The sequence below is a fragment of the Capsicum annuum genome, unplaced genomic scaffold (assembly GCF_002878395.1).
Source record: "Capsicum annuum cultivar UCD-10X-F1 unplaced genomic scaffold, UCD10Xv1.1 ctg82786, whole genome shotgun sequence".
Classification (NCBI taxonomy): Eukaryota; Viridiplantae; Streptophyta; class Magnoliopsida; order Solanales; family Solanaceae; genus Capsicum; species Capsicum annuum.
Genome location: NW_025893602.1, coordinates 313,771 through 333,995, shown reverse-complemented (window position 1 = coordinate 333,995; position 20,225 = coordinate 313,771). Strand labels below are relative to the sequence as shown.

Here is a 20,225-nt window from a genome sequence, read left to right as displayed (position 1 = left end):
TTACTGGAATATTTATTTTGATATTTTATAATAATAAAGCGACCACATGTGGTCGCTTTTTTTAATAATTTTTTTTTAAAAAAAATAATTAAAAAACCGACCACTTGTGGTCCCTTTTTTTGGTTTTTTTAGTAGTGAAAGTGAGGATAAAAAGAAATAAATTAAACACTATTTACTATCCAACATATTTTTTAAAATAATAAATTATATCCTTAAAAGATAATACGATAAAAATTATTTGTTACTATATTAATTATTTCTTAATTGTGTAAAGTTAATAGTGGACAAATTTTATTGAAAGGATGGAGCACTAATATTATACATCAACTAACAAAGAAAATAAGATAAATATTACAACCAATGAGGTCTGCAAGTTTCACATCTAAGTAATACTCAATCCAATAATTTACGATATAGATAGATAGATAGATAAATATTTCTAAAACATTCTAAGAGATTTAATAAAATAATCATATTAATTATTTTTTAAATATATATGTTAAATTAAATGTGACAAATAAAAACACACAAAGTAAATATGTAATTGGACATGTTTGACCTACACGTTGATTTTCCTGTAAAGGAGACTGGGATGCTAGAAATTATAGTCCCTAGAAGCAGATATATTAAAAGCAATGTCTTTTATCTTTTTTTTTTTTTGCTTGTTTTACACATGTTTCACGAGAGAATATCTTGTCTTAATTTACGTGTTATTTTGAGTTTTAAGTAAGTTTATATTAGATCCTAATATTTTTTATACATTGTTTGAATATTTTGAATTGATTATTATTATAATTAATTTATAGTATATTTTACGTAGTTTTTAATAAATAATATTTTATTTTAAAAAGGTTAAATTTTATGTTCAAATTCAAGATCAAACTAATTTGTTTGACTTTCAAAAATTATGAAGTGTCACATAAATTGAGATAAATGAAATATTTAAGAAGGTTATTGATTATATTAGCTAGGGTTGTACTACATGTCCAATTAGGAAACAAAAAAAAGGTGTTCGATTTTGCGTGAGAAAAAAAAATCCTAATCATACTTTGTTTCATTTGATATTTAACAGAAGGGAGTTAAGTCGCAGTACAAATCATACCGTTGGGTGTGCGAAGTCTCACATTGGTAGTGGAAGGGATTGGGAAGCTATATATAAGGTGTAGGATCTTTTAATGGTGTGAGTCCTTTTGGAGAAAATCGTACGGATTTGATCCAAAGTGGACAATATGACACTATGTAAGATTATCTTTGGGCTGACTGAGTATGAGTGATGTGGCAAGGTGATGGGGTGCGGGGGCTCGATTTGATACCTTTACGAGCTTGGAGATGCACATAGAGAAGAAGCTATATGGGCACACAGTGAATTTTGGTGGCCCCGTGGATCGTGGTAGTGAACCATATGGAACTTACTTCAAGGGAGGGCTTGTTGGGTGAGTATGATGATGTGGCAGGGTGATGGGGTACAGAGGGCTCGATTTGATACCTTTACGAGCTTGGAGATGAACATACAAGAAGAAGCTATGTTGGCACACAGTGAATTTCGGTGGCCCCATGGATCGTGGTGATGAACCATATGGAACTTACTTCAAGGGAGGGATTGTTGGGTGAGTATGATGATGTGGCAGGGTGTGGGGTACAGGGGGCTCGATTTGATACCCTTACGAGCTTGGAGATACACATACTAGAAGAAGCTAATTATGCGGGTTTCGATTATCATAAATTCTCATACAATATGGTTGGGCACACAGTGAATCTCAGTGGCCCCGTGGATCGTGGTGATGAACCACATGGAACTTAGTTCGAGGGATAGATTGTTGGGTATGGATAGCACACAGTACAGTGAATCTATAAAACTGACTCGTGAATCGTGGTGATGGACCACTGTTTGTTAATCGTGCGGGTTTGGCCAAAGCAAACAATATCACACCATATAAAAATGTCTTTAGTCTAATTGAGCCCAACACATGCCAACATAATACATATATAATATAAAGTAGTTTAGTTATGGCACAAATATTGGATCTTCCATGTTGTTTTCCTATAGACGTGTTCCTTTTTGTTTGCTTTCGATAATTGTGTTGGTAAAAAATAATATTACATGATGAATTAGTCGAAATAGATGTAAATTAGCCCTAACATTACCATTAAAATAAAAATTAGTTGAGCAATACTTTTGTTCACGTAAAACTACAATCCAACTTAGCAATATTGCACCTAAATCTTGGAGAACCTTTACATAAACAAATATTTTTTGTTAAAAACTAAAGTTAACATAAGAAAAGTTTTTTTCTAACCTAATGGTTGTCTTAACTTAATCAAGAGTCTATTATGTTGCCAATATTGGCCATAGTATAAATGTTCTAGCTATAATAACCCTTTATGCTCAGGGGTTAATATTTATTTGTTTCGATCTGTTCTCCGTTTCTCCCTCAGTTCCTCCTTAGAAAAGAATAAATAAATAAAAGTCTTCATATATTTAGGTAATGCACTAGAATATTTAGTGTGTGCATCTTATATGATAGTAAAGGTTTATTTCAAATATTAGATATAAGGATAGAATGAATACGAGATGTGATGTTTGAGAATATTGACACTTGGGTCATAAGCCCTAGGTATAGTATAGAAAGGATGAATTAAACCTAAAATTTAGCTTTGACGAAAAGTGTCGTTAATTGTTAGCTACTATTTGAGTGTCTATAGTTTCCTTGCAATAAATGTAGACAAAAGAAACTTCTGGTAATCAAATTGTGCTTTCAGCTGTTAGTGTTTCCTTTGCTATTTATCATTTAGCCGAACATTTGTTCTATGAGATGGTTATAATTTTGGTGTACGTAAGGCATTAGTACTCTTTATTTTCAGGTCATTTCTCTGTGCTAAGCTCAGTTTTTACTGGATGATCCTAATGTCAGACTCTTATTCCCTACTGATGCGATCGCCAAGGATAAACATTATCTTGCATTGAATTTCAGAGGTCTAGGTATCCTTTTCTCACCTAAACTGTATTATTGAATGAATTGCGTAATTTATCATACGTTGCTCGAACCCTCCAGAAATGCTACCACCTTGTGTCAGTTCCTCGAAAAATGTAATTTGTTGTCCTATACCAATTAGTTCCTTCATTCTTGGAGACTAATACTGGCTGGTACCTAACCAAATTCATTGACAATGATTTTGGTACTTTAAGAATCTTGTCTTGTAACAACGACATGTCACGGCCGTCTACGGTGGTGCCACTTGTCGGATATTCAAGAACGCCAACACACCACGCCGTCGTCACGGCAACATCATCATGAGTAGTAGAAATCTTGTTGTTATTGTTCATGTCTCCATTGATTTTTGGTGGTCTTGGATAGTAAAAATCAGAAGGAAAAAAGTAATATTGAAGCCCTGCCATTAATACTTGAAACTTTGCTCTAAAGTGTGTTGGTATAATTTTATTGTTGTTGGCCTTTTAATTTTTTGTGTATTTAGATAGAGAAAAAAAGGGAAATCCAAAAAGAAATAGGAGAAGGAACGTTCCTATTTATATAGGAAAATTAGCTACCTTGTTCAACAAGTAGTTTCCTATTCAATTCATGTGTACCAACTAGTCTTCTAGAGAAAAAGTTAGCACAAAATATCATAGTGTTATACACTAATAAATAACAAGAAGAAGAGTAGAGAGAATAAAGAGAGTGATTCTTATTTCTTCTCTTGAGGAATGAATTACAATGAAGCAAAACCCCTTTATTTATAGGGGAAAACTAACCTTGAGGTTTGTAAATTTTCCATAAATAGATATACACAATATATGGTAAAGTAGGTATTCACTATATATGGTAAAGTAGACATTCACTATATATGGTATGTTTATAACACTCCCCCTTGAATGTCTAATTGATAGATAATATGCCTCGTTAAAACCTTACTAGAAAAATACCCAATGGGAAAAAAAATCTAGTGAAGGAAAAAGAGTACACATCTCTAACGATATGCATATAGGCTACCTCATTAAAAACCTTACAAGGAAAATTCAGTGGGACAAAACCTCGTAAGGGAAAAAGAGTACAGCGCGCATTAACTCCCCCTAATGAGAACATCCTTAAGCCTTTGCATCCTGATCTTGTGCACCATATTCTCGAAAGTTGTAGTTGGAAGAAACTTGGTGAATAAATAAGTCATATTATTACTTGAATGAATATGTTGAACATTAATATCACCATTCTTTTGTAGCTCAAGTATGTAGAAAATCTTTGATGAAGTGTGCTTCGTTCTATCTCCTTTTATGGATCCTCCATTAAGATGTGCTATGCATGATTCATTACCTCCGTATAAAATTATGGATAGATTGTAATATTTCACACCACATTTTTCTTGAACGAGATGTATCATGGATCTCAACTATACTTATTCTCGACTTGCTTCATGAATAGCTATTATCTCAGCATGATTCGATGAAGTGGCTACGATAGATTGCTTTGTGTATCTCCAAGATATAGCAGTATCCCCACATGTAAATACATTGCATGTTTGAGACCAAAATTTATGCGGGTTAGATGAGTAACCAACATCATCATGACCAATAAGATTAGAATTACAATCTTTAGAATAAAATAAGCTCATGTATCTTATCCCATTTCGATGCCTCCTAGTAGGAGTAGAAATATACCTTGATAACATATTAACCGAAAAGGCTATAAACCTTGTAGTATTTGCAAGCTACATGAGTGCATCAATTACAATAAGATATGGTATTTCATAACCAATCCAATTCGATATATTTTGAATTTTAGCAAATAATATATTGATTTGAAAACTCTCCAAGAGTTCCAATGATTTTCAAGCTATGAGCTTATATAATATAAGGATTATAAATAAGTTTCTTAGAAACTTTTATATGCTTCAAGCATTTTGAATCCTTGAAAGTTTTTCACATAAGTTTTGTCAAGTGACAATATTCAACATTTCATGAGTGACATCTTCAAGTATCTGGACTGCAAATCAAATAAGTTTTACGCTTACCAAAATACATCCTTTTATGTCACTTGATAGTGTTTCTATGTTAGCACGCTTAAATAAACTTAGAATTTGGGTCCTCATAATCCTTTACAATATTTTGCCAATATTGTATCAAAGATATCATCCACGGTTTATCATTTTGTATCGGTTCGCAATATGACAAAACATTTTGAGATCTCTCACTTCATTATTTTCAGGTACCTGAACCTATCAAGGTTTCATGAAGTGTTTTGTCATAATCTCTTCAAAAGATAATTTCCTTCTTATTATGATTATTTGCTCCTTATTTTTCAAAGACTTTCATTTGGAACCGATTAGTCTACCACGCTTCACGCATGCATAAATTTTTTCCTTTAGGAACACAAAATAAGAAAACTTGCGCTTAATATGAGATGCTTTCGGCATTTGACTTGAATTATCTTTTGGATGAGGATCTGGTGATAATTCCTAACATATTTCATATAGCTTATAATCTCCCCCTTATGCTAGAAAAACTAACATACATCCTCTACTTCTTTGAGGAATCCACCTTTGTGTATCATGGTATATTCATTAGTAGTATACCGGACATCAAAATTATTAGATAGAATAGTTGGTTCATGACCTTGAACCAATTGAGGAGGAAGAAATAATCATAATTTATTGGTCTAAACATACAAGTATTATTGTATGCAACATATCATATTTCAGACCAACACATGAAGCTTTATTCTCATTAGCGATGGTTTAGCTATTTATCGAAGGCATTCAATGCTAAACCATCTTCATCAAGATGAATTATCTTGATTACACAATCTGAAAATTATGCTCAATTTATATTGAACAAGTAACTTTATGAATGTCAAACGTAGATTGACCATGAATGTGCATGTGATCATCTTATTGATGCATCTTTTCAACATATCACATGATTGGTGAACGGGCCCTGATTTACCTTTTATACTTTTTAGATTTTAAGGGATCCAATCCCAAAATTAGTTGGTTCAACCAACTTATCATGAGAACAAGCAACATTAAAAGCTCAAGAAGACTTTTCGAATTCTTCAATATGTACTTAATACTTAATATGCACATCTATGGGATGTCCCAATAGTTCATGTCAACTTATAAACTTTTATATTAGTAAACTCAAAGTTTACCATGCCATGTATTTTTTTTTCTTTAGTAAATTTCATATTTACTATTACAAGAATAGATTTCAGATTTACTACTTCAGAAGTAGATTTCAAAATTATTCTTCTCAGTTATTCTGCCTCTTTCGGAGGTGAGTTGTGATACCATCACAATCAAGTGCATGTTTGTATTGAAACAATCTAAATACTCATTCCCCAGGAATGGAATATAATCGTGCCTTAAGCCTATCAAATTTTGATAGCTAATAACCTCTGTCATGATATTGCTACTTCAGGAGTAAATCGAGGCATACATATGATCTAGAGAATTTTTCTCTAACATATCTTATGATCATAATACGCGTGCAAAAATATCATCACTTTTGATGATCATTATCATATTGTCCCTCCATGCATATATTTGTGCATTCAATCACTTGTCTTCTTTTTGACATATTATGCACTGCTACCACATACACCTCAAGAATGAAGTAAGTTGTCATATTTCAGACTTATCATATATTCCTACCACATTCACTTCATGGAATGGAGCATATTCAATAGGTCGAATTTCATGACTTTTCATCAAACACCCATTATTTTGCCTTAGCCATCATAATATCATCAATATCGTGCATTGAGATTCAAACTCAACGTCTTACCCATATAAAGGCGTCTTAGGCATAAATTGACGGGACTTAAACCCCACATATTATCATCCCTTTTGATAATATTGTTCTTGAGTAATAAATTTAAAACATAAATGGTTCCAAACCAATTATTTTTCCACAAATCCAATAATAATTATATTAGTAGTAGCAAAATAAATATAACATAAGGAATTACTAACCTTGAAATCCTTCAAATTTATAATCTCACCTTAGTTGGTTAGAGCATCGTGCTGATAACGTGTTATAAACTAATAAAGAGCAAGAAGAAGAGTAGAGAGAATAGAGAGAGTGATTCTTATTTCTTCTCTTGAGGAATAAATTACAATGAAGCAAAATCCCTTTATTTATAGGGGAAAACTAACCTTGGGGTTTGTAACTTTTCCACAAATAGATATACACAATATATGATAAAGTAGGTATTCACTATATATGGTAAAGTAGACATTCACTATATATGGTATATTTATAACACAGAGAAAAATTAATGAGTTTAAGGGGGACATATATTTATGGCTCCAAGTGGAAAAACAAAAATAATTTTGGACAACATATAAAAGGATAGGACGAAAACATCCTTAAGGAAACTATGTGGGAAAAATTTTTGCCCAAAAAGGTATCATATAAAATAAAATGTAACCAAATAAACTACTGTTTGTTTCATATTAGTTGATCACTTTTACTTTTGCACACTCCTTAATAAATCACACATACAAAATGATATTTTTATTACACTCCCAAAGAGTATTAATTGCAGGGGTAAAATGAGAAAAAATTAATTAATTTTATCTTGATTTAACAAGTGAAAAAGTAATTGGGAACATGTAATTTTACCAAGATCGATGATCAACTAATATAGGACGGAAAATTATTTATTATTCATATTCTGTTTCACTTTCATATGAAATTATTAATGGTAAGCTCAAAAAGGATGTGTACATGACGAAAAAAAAGGAGCTTACTTTTGGTCGTGCGGGGTTCAGAAAAGGATCGGAAGAAAAGGGGTAATTTTATGCATCCTAACCTGTGACATCGGTCAAGTAGTAATTTTAGTAGTTAAGCCAATACTCTCCTTCACAATGAGATGTATAAATAACCATTCTCAGAGCTAATAGCATTATTGTCACAATAATATAGAATACACTACATAGCAGAAAGTATAATAGAACCTATCTACTTTTTTTATATGAAACCTCATATGCATCCTTACATTGTTTCTCAAGAAAATCAATGAAAGCTAGTGCAAATACACAATGAGTCATTGATCATCCCACACAGTCAACTTTTTGAAAAATGGTTCTTGTATATAATTGTGTAGACACTATGTATAACCTGCATATTGGTCACCAAAACTGAGAATCCTCTATAGTGAATTCAATCAATAATCACTCTCACTTTCAACGTTTAGTGACTTTTTAACTGTTCTTTGTAGCCTCACTGTGTAGCAAAAGCATGTACAACTACAAAGTTACCTATGAGTTTCCTTTTTCTATAGGTTCATTCGTCGCGATAAGTGAATTAGAACGAATAAAAATATGTATGCTCACCTTCATAATTCATACAAGCAATGAAGGAATTTGCCACCAATATTACTTGGTTGAGTTCATACTTCTGGGAGTGGAACAACTGCTTCGAATGCTTCCACAAGCATTGCCGCTCTTTTTTTCTAGCAAGAGTTAGCGTGGTGACCAAATTCTACATTGCATAATCAAGCATCTATTTTTCTGCTTTTTTCCTCTCGTCTGCCATTTGATGTCTCAATTCCACTTTTTCTAGTTCTTGATTAGGTGTAGCGGGAAGAAGCTGAGGTTCCCGGGGGTTGAATTTCCTTGCTTTTTCTAGTCCCTTGATTGATATCCAGGGGAGGATCAACTTTTTCAGTTTGCTCCAGTTCTTGGACCTTTGTGTCTTAGGTTTGTTCATGGTTAGTGGAAGTTCTCTCTCTTTTTTTGGATCCTTCGTTCCTTGATCCAACATCTTTCCATCTTCAGTTATGTCAAGATTTGTCAAGCTTTCTATAGAATTTGAGCTATTATTCACTTCACCTTCAGCCTCTGAGAGTTCCTAGTTCGAGATTATGTCACTGGTGACTGGCTGTGTATCTAACGAATCATCTTAAATTAGTGTAGTAAGGATCTTGTTAACTTCCTCTCTTATGAGTTTGACAACATCATATCTACAGAAACTTCTCCCGTGATGCCTTGGATTATGATATTTCCTGCTTGTCTTTGGATCAAACTTTGTCTCGAAGAAATCCTAGAGAGAGTTGCATGTTTTCCTTTCAGTCGGTGTACTATTGTCTTCTACCCCATCATTAGTTCCATCGAGTAGTTTATTTCCAACTTTTGATGCAACATCTGATAGAACATACTGTGATACCATATGCCACATGCTGATGTAACTCCGTTTGTCTGCCTGACCCTTGGATGCTCCATTGTCTTCTTTAGGATCAAACATTGATAGCAAGAGAGAAAATCCACGACCAAGTTTAGGTGTTTGCACACATTCCTTTTCTGTCTCTTTCTTGGCAATATTTTCTTGCATTGCTGCATCATTAGCTGAAGATGAACTCTGGAGATCTGAGTTGTATTAGATATTTCACTAATAACACCATCATTATTATCAAGCTCCACATCTTCTACTCCATCAACTGCATCGGTTAAGCTTGAGATAAAAGAGGGGATCTCTTTCCTAGAATCATTTGAGCTATCTTCCCGATCTTCAATCCAAGCTTTTCCTTCCACCCGAACCTCATTACTCAAAGTGCTCCTCATTACTCAAAGCGCTTATCATTTCATCTAACTTCTGCCTAAGTGTAGACTATTGAAGATCCTGGTTCTTGCACATGGAGCAGTCATTTTCTTCAAGCTTTCTGTCTATACCTGCAACAACTTTCTCTTGCTTACAAGGCACGAATCTATTCTGGTTACATATGATCTACAAATGTTCTTCACCGCTAGCTCTGAGCTTAGGAAATGCAATCTGACTATTATTTCCTTATGGTAGAACAACAGTTTCAAAGGATTTTATAAGAAGTTCCACCTTCCTTTGCTGAGTCGGAGAAAGTTGACTTATCGCCTGCTGAAGTGCATAATCAAGCATCCATTCTTCTCCTATTTTTCTCTCATTAGCTATTTAAGTTCTTAATAAAAAATCGATCGAGGCATGACAGAGAGGATGGGGAGCATCCTAGTGTAGTCCGTTTGAGTGGGCAGGGCCATTTGGGTGGTCAGGCAGGTAAAATGGTGCAAATGAGGGATTTTCAAGCCAAATCGGTGTGCTATTGTCATGACCGAAAATAGAATTCTACAGAAAATCGGGTAGAGTTTCCTTTGTTTTTGGGCTTATCAAGAAAATTTCCTGTCTCAATTCAACAGCACCACAACCAACACATCAATCACACCAACACAATCCATCACAAACCATCAACAAGGCACCAACACCACCAATATCAATACAAAATCCATCTCCAATAATAAAAGAAAGTCAATTACTCCACAAATTCAAAATAATGAAAGAATACTCAAAACTCTAAAGACAGGACTATGGAGCAAACTAAGAGTTTTCAAGAACAGAAAAATAATGAATAAATAACTATAGCCTACGCGAACAGGGCTCACCAGGAATATGATACTCGAATCCTCTAGCCAACGAGATCTTCATCGTCACCTGCGTTCTCTGAAAATAAATAGCGAGGAGTGAGACGCTAGCTCAGTAAGTAATAACACTTAACCATAATAGTTTTAATGGGGACAAGTTAGAAAACATTATGAAATTAATGCTCTTTCAGAAAATAGTAACAATAAACAGTATCATTGTTCCATGTAAGCGAAGTGAACCAATGGTTCAGTAATAAACTCATAAAGCATCGTGTCATATCAATTATTAAATATTTGAGAGGTTTCCAAGAATGAATCATGTAATCAGTGTGACATTCTTCTTTATTAAGAATAATCCATAACAGTGGATCCCTCATAAGGGAGTCCTATATCATATCCGTAACAGTATGCTAGTTCTCCTTCCTACTAGCGAGGGCTATAACATTCATCAGTAAATACAAGGTGCACTAGGTCTAACAATCCCGCCGTTAGCTACGGGATTCAATCAAGGTCTACTCCCATTCATAAATTCTTTGAAAACAATAGGATATTCGTATGAAAACATATTTCAGAATAGAACATAACTTTAAAATTCATATCAATGATAATACATGTGAACTTGAATAAAACATATTTCAAAAGTACTTAATCTCATGTAAGTAAAGAATATTCATCATAATAATATCATATCTCAAATAACCATTTCAATATTATATCAAGTAAAGGACTTGCCCCACATGCAATTTCAAAGCATTTCGTAACTCATTATTTCATCAAAATCAAGTATAAAATATGCAAGTTAACAAACACAGATTATGGTAAGATTACTACTCAAAGTACAATTTTTGAAATACCAACTTGTCACCTCGAACAATTGATAGGACTTCCTTCAATCGAATCTTAAACCCGGAAGAATTTTCCAATCAACCTTAAACCTTTCTTTTTTTTAATTGAAGGAATAATTGATTTTTTTTTCCTCTTCAGCGTGATTGGCAGATTAGTTACTGCCTTAGTTGCTCCTAACCTTTTCCTTCTTAATCCTTTGATGGCAACAACCCTTTTTGTCAATATATAATATATTGTTTTTCCCAATTCAATTTGAATTGGTTATGGGCCACGGCCCTAACTCTTCTAAATTCTTTTCCTTTTTATTATTAATATGGGCTTTAGCCCATATCTCTTATAAAATATTTTTTTCAATTATAATTACTCACTAATTATAATTTGGGGTATTACATTCTCCCCACCTTAAGAAATTTGGTCCCCGAATTTAGAGTAAGTGCATACCTGAAGACTGAAACAAGTGAGGGTACTTGAGTCTCATATTTTTTTTTGACTCCCATGTAGCTTCTTCGATGGTATGGTTCTTCCATAAGACTTTCACGAACACCAACTCTTTCAAATGTAACCTTCTTACTTATCGATCAATGATAGCCACAGGTTCCTCCTTATAGGTTAAGTTATCATCAAGATGCAAGGTTGGTGCTTCGAGTACGCGCGAAGAATCTGATATACACTTCCTTAGCATAGAAACATGAAATACTGGATGGACGAAGGACATCTCGGGAGGGAGTGCCACTGTATACACCACTCCTCCTATATGCTCAAGTATCTCATAAGGTCCTACATACCCCGGGTTTAATTTACCTCTTTTTTTCCAAATTGCATCACACCTTTCATAGGAGAGACTCATAGAAAAACCTTATCCCCAACTGTGAACACCAAATCTCTTCTTCTCCTATCAACATACAAATTTTGTCTACTTTGAGTTGTGAGTAACCTATATCTAATCAATTAGACCTTGACAATAGCATCCTGTACCAAGTCTGGTCCTAAAACCTTAGCCTCTCCAACTTCAAACTACCCGATAGGAGAACAATATCGTCTACCATACAAGGCTTCATATAGAGCTATCTGGATATTTGACTGAAAACTATTATTGTAAGCAAATTCAGCTAATGGTAAGTAAGTATCCCAACTACCTCCAAAGTCAAGAATGTAGGCTCTCAACATATCCTCTAAAATTTGTATAGTACGCTCAGACTGTCCATCCGTCTGTGGATGAAATCCAGTACTAAGATCTACTCGGGTACCCAATGCTTCTTGGAAAGATCTCTAAAAGCGTGAAGTGAACTGTGATCCTCTATCAGAAATGATGGATAATGGAACTCCATGAAGTCAGACAATTTTATTCATAAATAACTAAACATATTTCACTTCTCTATATGTAGTCTTTACTGGCATGAAGTGAGCAGACTTAGTAAGCCGATCTACAATTGCCCATACAGAGTCATGGCCTTTAATGGTTCGCGAAAGCTTGATTATAAAATCCATGGTAAATTTTTCCTATTTCTAATCTAGAATCCTGATCTCTTTCAATAATCCTGCTGGTCGTTGATGCTCCGCTTTAACCTATTGACAAGTCAAGCAACTAGAAACAAAGTTAGCAATATCTTTCTTCATACGTTCCCACCATTAGAACTGCTTTAGGTCATGATACATCTTAGTAAAACCAGGGTGAATTTTATATCTGGAGTTGTGAGCTTCCTTAAGAATAGCTCATCTTAACCCATCTACAACTAGTACACATAATCAATTACCCACTCAATCATCTTAACCTATAATCATCTTACTTTGATCAGCTAGAACCTTATCTCGATATTTACACAACTGCATATCCTCAAATTGAAAGGTCTTTATGTGCTCTATCAAAGAAGATTTAGCTTGAATATAAGCCAACAATACCCCTGACCTTCTAACACAAAAACTGATACCTTTGCCTTCAAGTTTCTACACTTCTTTCGCCAATTGCCTCTTTCCAAGAGCTATATGCGCCAAATACCCATAGATTTCCTGCTCAAAGCATCAGCCACAACATTAGCATTTCCTGGATGATACAAGATAGCACAATCATAATCTTTGAGTAATTCTATCTACCAATGCTGTCGAAGATTTAGATCTCGTTGCTGAAAAATGTACTTCAAACTCTTATGATCGGTATAAATCTCACAAGTTTCACTGTATAAGTAATGCCTCCAGATCTTAAGTGCAAAAACCACAACGGCCATCTCCAAATCATGTGTAGGATAGTTCAGCTCGTGCTTCTTCAACTGCCTCAAAGCATAAGTAATAACATGATCATGTTGCATGAGAACACATCCTAATCCAACCCTCGAAGCATCATAAAATACCTTGAATCCTCCAGAGCCTGATGGTAAGGCTAATACCGGTGCAGTGGTCAAACATATTTTGAGTTTCTGGAAGCTCTACTCATATTCTTTTGTCTACTGGAACTTCATATCTTTCTGTGTTAACCTAGTTAATGGAGTTGTACTTTTAGAGAAATCCTACACAAAATGCCTATAGTAATTAGCCAAACCTGTAAAGCCATGAATCTATATGGGTGAAGTAGGCCTAGGCTATTTCTGCGCTGCTTTTGTCTTTTTAGAATCCATCGTGATACCTTCTTTGGAGACAACATGCCCCAAAAAAGATACTGAGTCGAGCCAAAAATTGTATTTTGAGAATTTACCATAAAGCTTATGTTCCCGCAAAGTCTGCAATACAGTCACCAGATGATTCTCATGTTCTTCTAGGCTATGAGAATATATCAGAATATCATCATTAAATACTATCACAAATTTTTCCAAATACGGCCTGAACACCCTATTTATCAAGTCCATGAATGCAGCAGTAGTATTGGTTAACCCAAAAGGCATCACAAGGAACTCATAATGCCCATATCGAGTTCTGAATGATGTCTTGGATATATCTTTATCCTTGATTCTAATCTGATGATAGCCAGACCAAAGATCAATCTTTGAAAAATGGACAACCCCTTGTAACTGATCAGACAGGTCCTTTATACAAGGCAACAAATACTTGTTACATATTGTTACCTTGTTTAGCTGCCTGTAGTCAATACACATCCTTAGAGATCTATCTTTCTGCTTTACAAACAAAACTGGTGCACCCCATGGCGATTTACTCGGTCTGATGAAACTCTTATCTAACAAGTCTTGCAACTGTTGTTTGAGATCCTTCAATTCTACTGGTGCTATACAATATGGGGGTATAGATATTGGCATAGTGTCAGGTACCAATTCAATACCGAAGTCTATTTCTCGTACTGGAGGTAATCCTGGCAAATCCTTAGGAAATACATCAAAAAATTCCTTCACCATAGGTAGCTCCTCCAAACTAAGGAATCTCTCCCAAACATCACTCATCATAGCCAAGAAACCCATGCAACCTTTCTTCAATAGTCGTTGGGTCTTCATAAAAGATATAACTTTACTAACCTCTGAAACTTGACCCCCTTCTAATACAAAACTAGATTTGTTGGGTATCTCAAATCTAACTATTTTGTATGACAGTCTACGGTAGCATAGCAAGGAGATAATCAATCCATGCCCATCAACATATCAAAGTCAATCATATCAAGTACAATCAAGTCAGTAAGGGTATACCTACCTCCCACTATAATCTTGCAATTACGGTAAACATATTTAACTAATAGGGAATCTCCTATGGAAGTGGAAATAAGAAAAGGACAATCTAACATCTCAGTATGTCTATCAAATCTTACAGTAAAATATGAGGATACATAAGAGTGGGTAGAACCCAGATCAATCAAAGCATATGCATCAAAAGAACAAATGGAAAGAATACCTGTAACCACTGCATTCGAGGCCTGAACTTCTTGTCTAGTAAGTGCAAAGACTCTCGGTTGGCCTCTACCAGCATTTTCCTGTGCCTGATTTCCAACAACCCATTCTCCATTACCTCGACCTCTATTTCTCGTACCTACAGGATTATGAGTAGCCTGACTCAGTGCAGCTACCTAACCAGAACCCTGACTAGCATTTCTCTAAAATTAAGGGCAATCCCTGATGCAATGACCTAACTATCCACATCGAAAACATTCTTCAGTCAAAACACGATACTGACCCATACGCAATTTAACACAAGTTCGGCAGATGGAGTAGTGACATATATCTAGCCCGAACTATGATATCCCTAAGATGTTGAAGACCCCTGGGTACCCTATCTAGATGGTGGCTTATACGTAGACTGTGAAACCAAATCTATCCCTGTCTGATGGCCCTGATACTTTTCCTTATTTTCTGCTCTTCGATTTTCACTTAAGTCATCACTAAAAGATCCACTCATCTTCGCCTTCTTACGAACCTCATAAGCTGGCCGCTCTTTATGGCCTTCTCCTCAATCATTCTAGCAAGATCTACTATCTCATAATAGGTCAAGACTTTCAGCTGTGGAGTCACTGCATTATAAAGCTGAGCAACCAGCCCATTTACAAACCTCTGGATTCGAGCTGCTTCTGTGGACACCAAGTATGGAGCATATCTAGCCAGCTTGCAAAACATAGTATTATAGGTCGACACATCCATATCTGGAGTCTGAACCAATCTCTCAAACTGAGCTGTATATTTTTGTTTCTGACTTTTAGGAAGAAGGGTATCTGTGAAGAGCTTAGTGAACTCATCCCGTGTCAGAGGTCCTGCTCCTGTAGGCCTTCCTAGCAATAAAGTTTCATACCAAGTGTTAGCCGTGTCCTCCAACTTGTATGATGTAATCTCCACAACCCTCTCACTAGAACACCCTAACGCACGCAGCGCCTTGAATGCACCATCCAAAAAGCTCTGAGGATCAGCTGAATTATCTGAACCTGTGAATTTTGGTGACTTCAACTTTAGAAACTCCTGCAAAGAAACTTCCTTATTTCTAAAGATATAAGTCTGAACAGGTGCCTAGAACTATGCAGAATTGCATTGACCACCCATCTCCTGTCTATCCAATCGGTCGGCCAAGCTCTTTATGGCTCTTTGTATAGAAGCAAGTACCTCAACAGTACTACCCTCATAAGATGGTGGAGGTGGACTATCATTCCTTTTAGGAGTAGGCTATCTTAAACTTCTTGAAGTGGTAGTGCTATTCTCTGTGGTATCACGACTACCCCTACCTCAGCTCCTTCGAGGGGCTCTACCTCTTTCCCTACCAGTAGCTACTCTACGACCCATCTAATTAACAAAATAAGATAGTTAGATTCATCTAATTGATCCTAAATGTCACACACATATGAAAAATAAGAAAAAATATCAATACATATCCTATCACGCTCTCGCAAAATCACAGTTATAGAAATGACCGGCAACATAACCATAATTGAGATTCTACTACTATCGTGTGCTTTCGTAGTCACCAAATTAACCTAACTTGTCTCTGATACCAACTTTATCATGACCCAAAATAGGATCATGACCAGCGCTAAGGAGTTTAGGACTCCAAAGCAAGCCTCGTCAGAATTTTATAGAAAATCGGGAAGAGTTTCCTTAGTTTTTAGGCTTATCAAGAAAATTTCCTATCTCACTTTAACAGCACCACAACCAACACATCAATCACACCAGCACAATCCATCACAAACCATCAACAAGGCACCAACACCACCAATATCAATATGAAATCCATCTCCAAAAATAAAAGTCAATTACTCCACAAATTCAAAATAATGAAAGAATACTCAAAACTCTAAAGACATGACTATGGAGCAAACTAAGAGTTTTCAAGAAAAAGAAATATAACGAATAAATAAACTATAGCCCACACGAACAGGCCTCACCAAGAGTACACTACTCGAATCCTCTAGCCAACGAGATCCTCACCGTTACCTGCATTCTCTAAAAAATAATAGAGAGGAGTGAGATGCTAGATCAGTGAGTAATAACACTTAACCATAACTGTTTTAATGGGGACAAGTCAGAACACATCATGAAATAAATGCTCTTTCAGAAAATAGTAACAATAAACAGTATCATTGTTTCATGTAAGCGAAGTGAACCAATGGTTTAGTAATAAACTCATAAAGCATTGTATCATATCAAATATTAAATATTTGAGAGGTTTCCAAGAATGAATCATGTAATCAGAGTGACATTTTTCTTTATTAAGAATAACCCATAACAGTGGATCCCTCATAAAGGAGTCCCATATCATATCAGTAAAAGTATGCTATTTCTACCTTCCCACTAGCGAGGGCTATAACATTCATCAGTAAATACAAGGTGCACCAGGTCTAACAATCCCGCCGTTAGCTACAGCATTCAATCAAGGTCTACTCCTATTCATAAATTCTTTGAAAATAATAGGATATTCGCATGAAAACATCTTTTAGAATAGAACATAACTTTAAAATTCATATCAATAATAACACATGTGAACTTGAATAAAACATATACCAAAAATACTTAATCTCATGCAAGTAGAGAATATTCATCATAATAATATCATATCTCAAATAACCATTTCAATATCGTATCAAATCAAGGACTTTCCCCATATGTAATTTCAAAGTATTTCGTAACTCATTATTTTATCAAAATCAAGTATAAAATATGCAAGTTAACAAACACAGATTATGGTAAGATTACTAGTCGCAGTACAATTTTTGGAATACCAACTTGTCACCTTGAACAATTGATAGGACTCCCTTCAATCGAATCTTAAACCCGGAGGAATTTTCCAATCAACCTTAAACCTTTCTTTTTTATTAACCGAAGGAACAATTGATTTTTTTCCTCTTTAGCATGATTGACAGATTAGTTACTGCCTTAGTTGCTCTTAACCTTTGCCTTCTTAATCCTATGATGGCAAAAGCTTTTTTTGTCAATATATAATATATTGTTTTTCCCAATTCAATTTGAATTGGATATGAGCCACGACCCTAACTCTTCTAAATTCTTTTCCTTTTTCTTATTAATATAGGATTTAGTCCATATCTCTTATAAAATATTTTTTTTCAATTATAATTACTCACTAATTATAATTTAGGGTATTACAGTTATAGCCCATGGTTTCGGGGGTGGGTTCGAGATCCAGGCATGTCGTGGGCTAAATATCGACCTGGGCATGCCAGGGAGGATGAAGAGCATCCTAGTATGGTCCATTTGGGTAGGCAGGGCCATTTGGGTGGTCAAACGGGAGAAACAATGCAAATGAAGCATTTTTAGACCAAATCAGTATACTATAACCCATATTCCGGGGGTGGGCCCAGGATTCAGGTACGCCGTGTGTCAAAAATTAACTGAGGTATGTTAAAGAGGCTGGGGAGCATTCTAGTATGGTTTGTTTAGGTGGCCGGGGCCATTTGAGTGGTCAAATGGGCAAAATGGTGCAAACGGGGCATTTTCGGGCCAAATTAGTTTGCTGTAGCCGATAGTTCCAAGGGTGGGTCTGGGGTTCGAGCATGATGTAGGCTTAAAATTGACCAGGGTAGGCTAGGGAGGCTGGGGAGAATCCTAGTATGGTCCATTTGGGTGGGCGGGTCCATTTGGGTGGTCAAATGGGCAAAACGGTGCAAACAAGCCAATTTTCGGGCCAAATCGATATGCTATAACCCACAGTTTTAGAGGTGGGCCGGGGTCTGGGCATGCTGTGGGCTAAAAATCAACCAGGGCATGCAAAGTAGGCTGTGGAGTGTCCTAGTGTGATTCATTTGGGTTGGCGAGGCCATTTGGATGGTCAAACAGGCAAAATGGGACATTTTTAGGCTAAATTGGTGTGCTACATCCCACGGTTCTAGGGTTGGGCTCGGGGTCCGGGCATGCTGAGGGCCTGGGGTATGGGCATATTCTTAACCAAAAATTGATCGGAGTATGCCAGGAAGGATGGGGAGCATCCTAGTATGATCCGTTTGGGTGGGCGAGGCCATTTGGATAGTCAGACAGGCAAAAAAGTGCATATGAGGCATTATTGGACCAAATCAGTGAGCTATTTCCCATAGTTCTGGGTGTGGGCCCGGGGTATGGGCATGCCATGGGCCAAAAATTAATTGGGGCATGCTAGGGAGGCTAGAAAGCATCCTAGTGTGGTTTGTTTAGGTGGGCGGAGTCTATTTAGGTGGTCAAATGGGCAAAATGGTGCAAACGAGGCATTTTTTTTCTAGAATGGTGTGCTATAAGCCATGGTTCTAGGGGTGGGCTCGGGGTCCAGGCGTGTCATAGGCCGAAGATCGATCGAGGCATGCTAGGGAGCCTGGGGAGTGTCCTAGTATGGTTTTTTTGGATGGACGGGGCTATTTGTGTGGTCAAATGGGAAAAACGGTGTAAATACGGCATTTTAGGGCCAAATTAGTGTGCTATAGCCCACGGTTCTAGGGGTGGGATAGGGGTTCGGGCGTGTCGTGGGTAAAAAATTGATTGGGCCATGCCAGGGAGGCTGAGGAGCATCCTGGTGTGGGTAGTTTGGGTCCGCATGGCCATTTGGGTGGTCAAATAGTCGAAATGACATTGACAGGGATATTTTCAAAAAAAATGGTATTCTATAGCCCACGGTTCTGGGGGTGGACCCAAGGTCCGGGCGTATAGCAGGCCAAAATTGTTCGGGGCATTCCAAAGAGGCTGACAAGCATCCTAGTGTGGTCTATTTGGGGGTAAGGCCATTTGGGTGGTCAAATGGGCAAAATATTGCAAACTGGGTATTTTCAGGCCAAATCTGTGTGCTATAGCCCACGGTTCTAAGGGTGGGCACGGCGTCTGAGCATGCCAGGGGCCAAAAATCGATCGGGGCATTCCATAGAGGTTAGGGATTGACCTAGTGTGGGTTGTTTGGGTGGACGGGTCATTTTCATAGTAAAACAGGCAAAATGGTGCAAACGATGCATTTTCAAAATAAATTGAAGTGCTATAGTCTATGGTTCCGGGGGTGGACCCAGGGTTTGGGTGTGTCGTGGTTTAAATATCGATTGGGGAATGCCAGAGAGGATAGAGAGCATCCTATTATGGTCCGTTTGGGTGGGCACGACCATTTGGGTGGTAAAACGGGTAAAA

The 20,225-nt window shown here is 36.3% G+C and overlaps 1 pseudogene; it reads right to left on the bottom strand.

Moving 5' to 3' along the window:
* Positions 1-8,384: 8,384 nt before the first annotated feature.
* Positions 8,385-15,162, bottom strand: LOC124895524 (annotated as a pseudogene).
* Between the last annotated feature and the right edge of the window lie 5,063 nt (positions 15,163-20,225).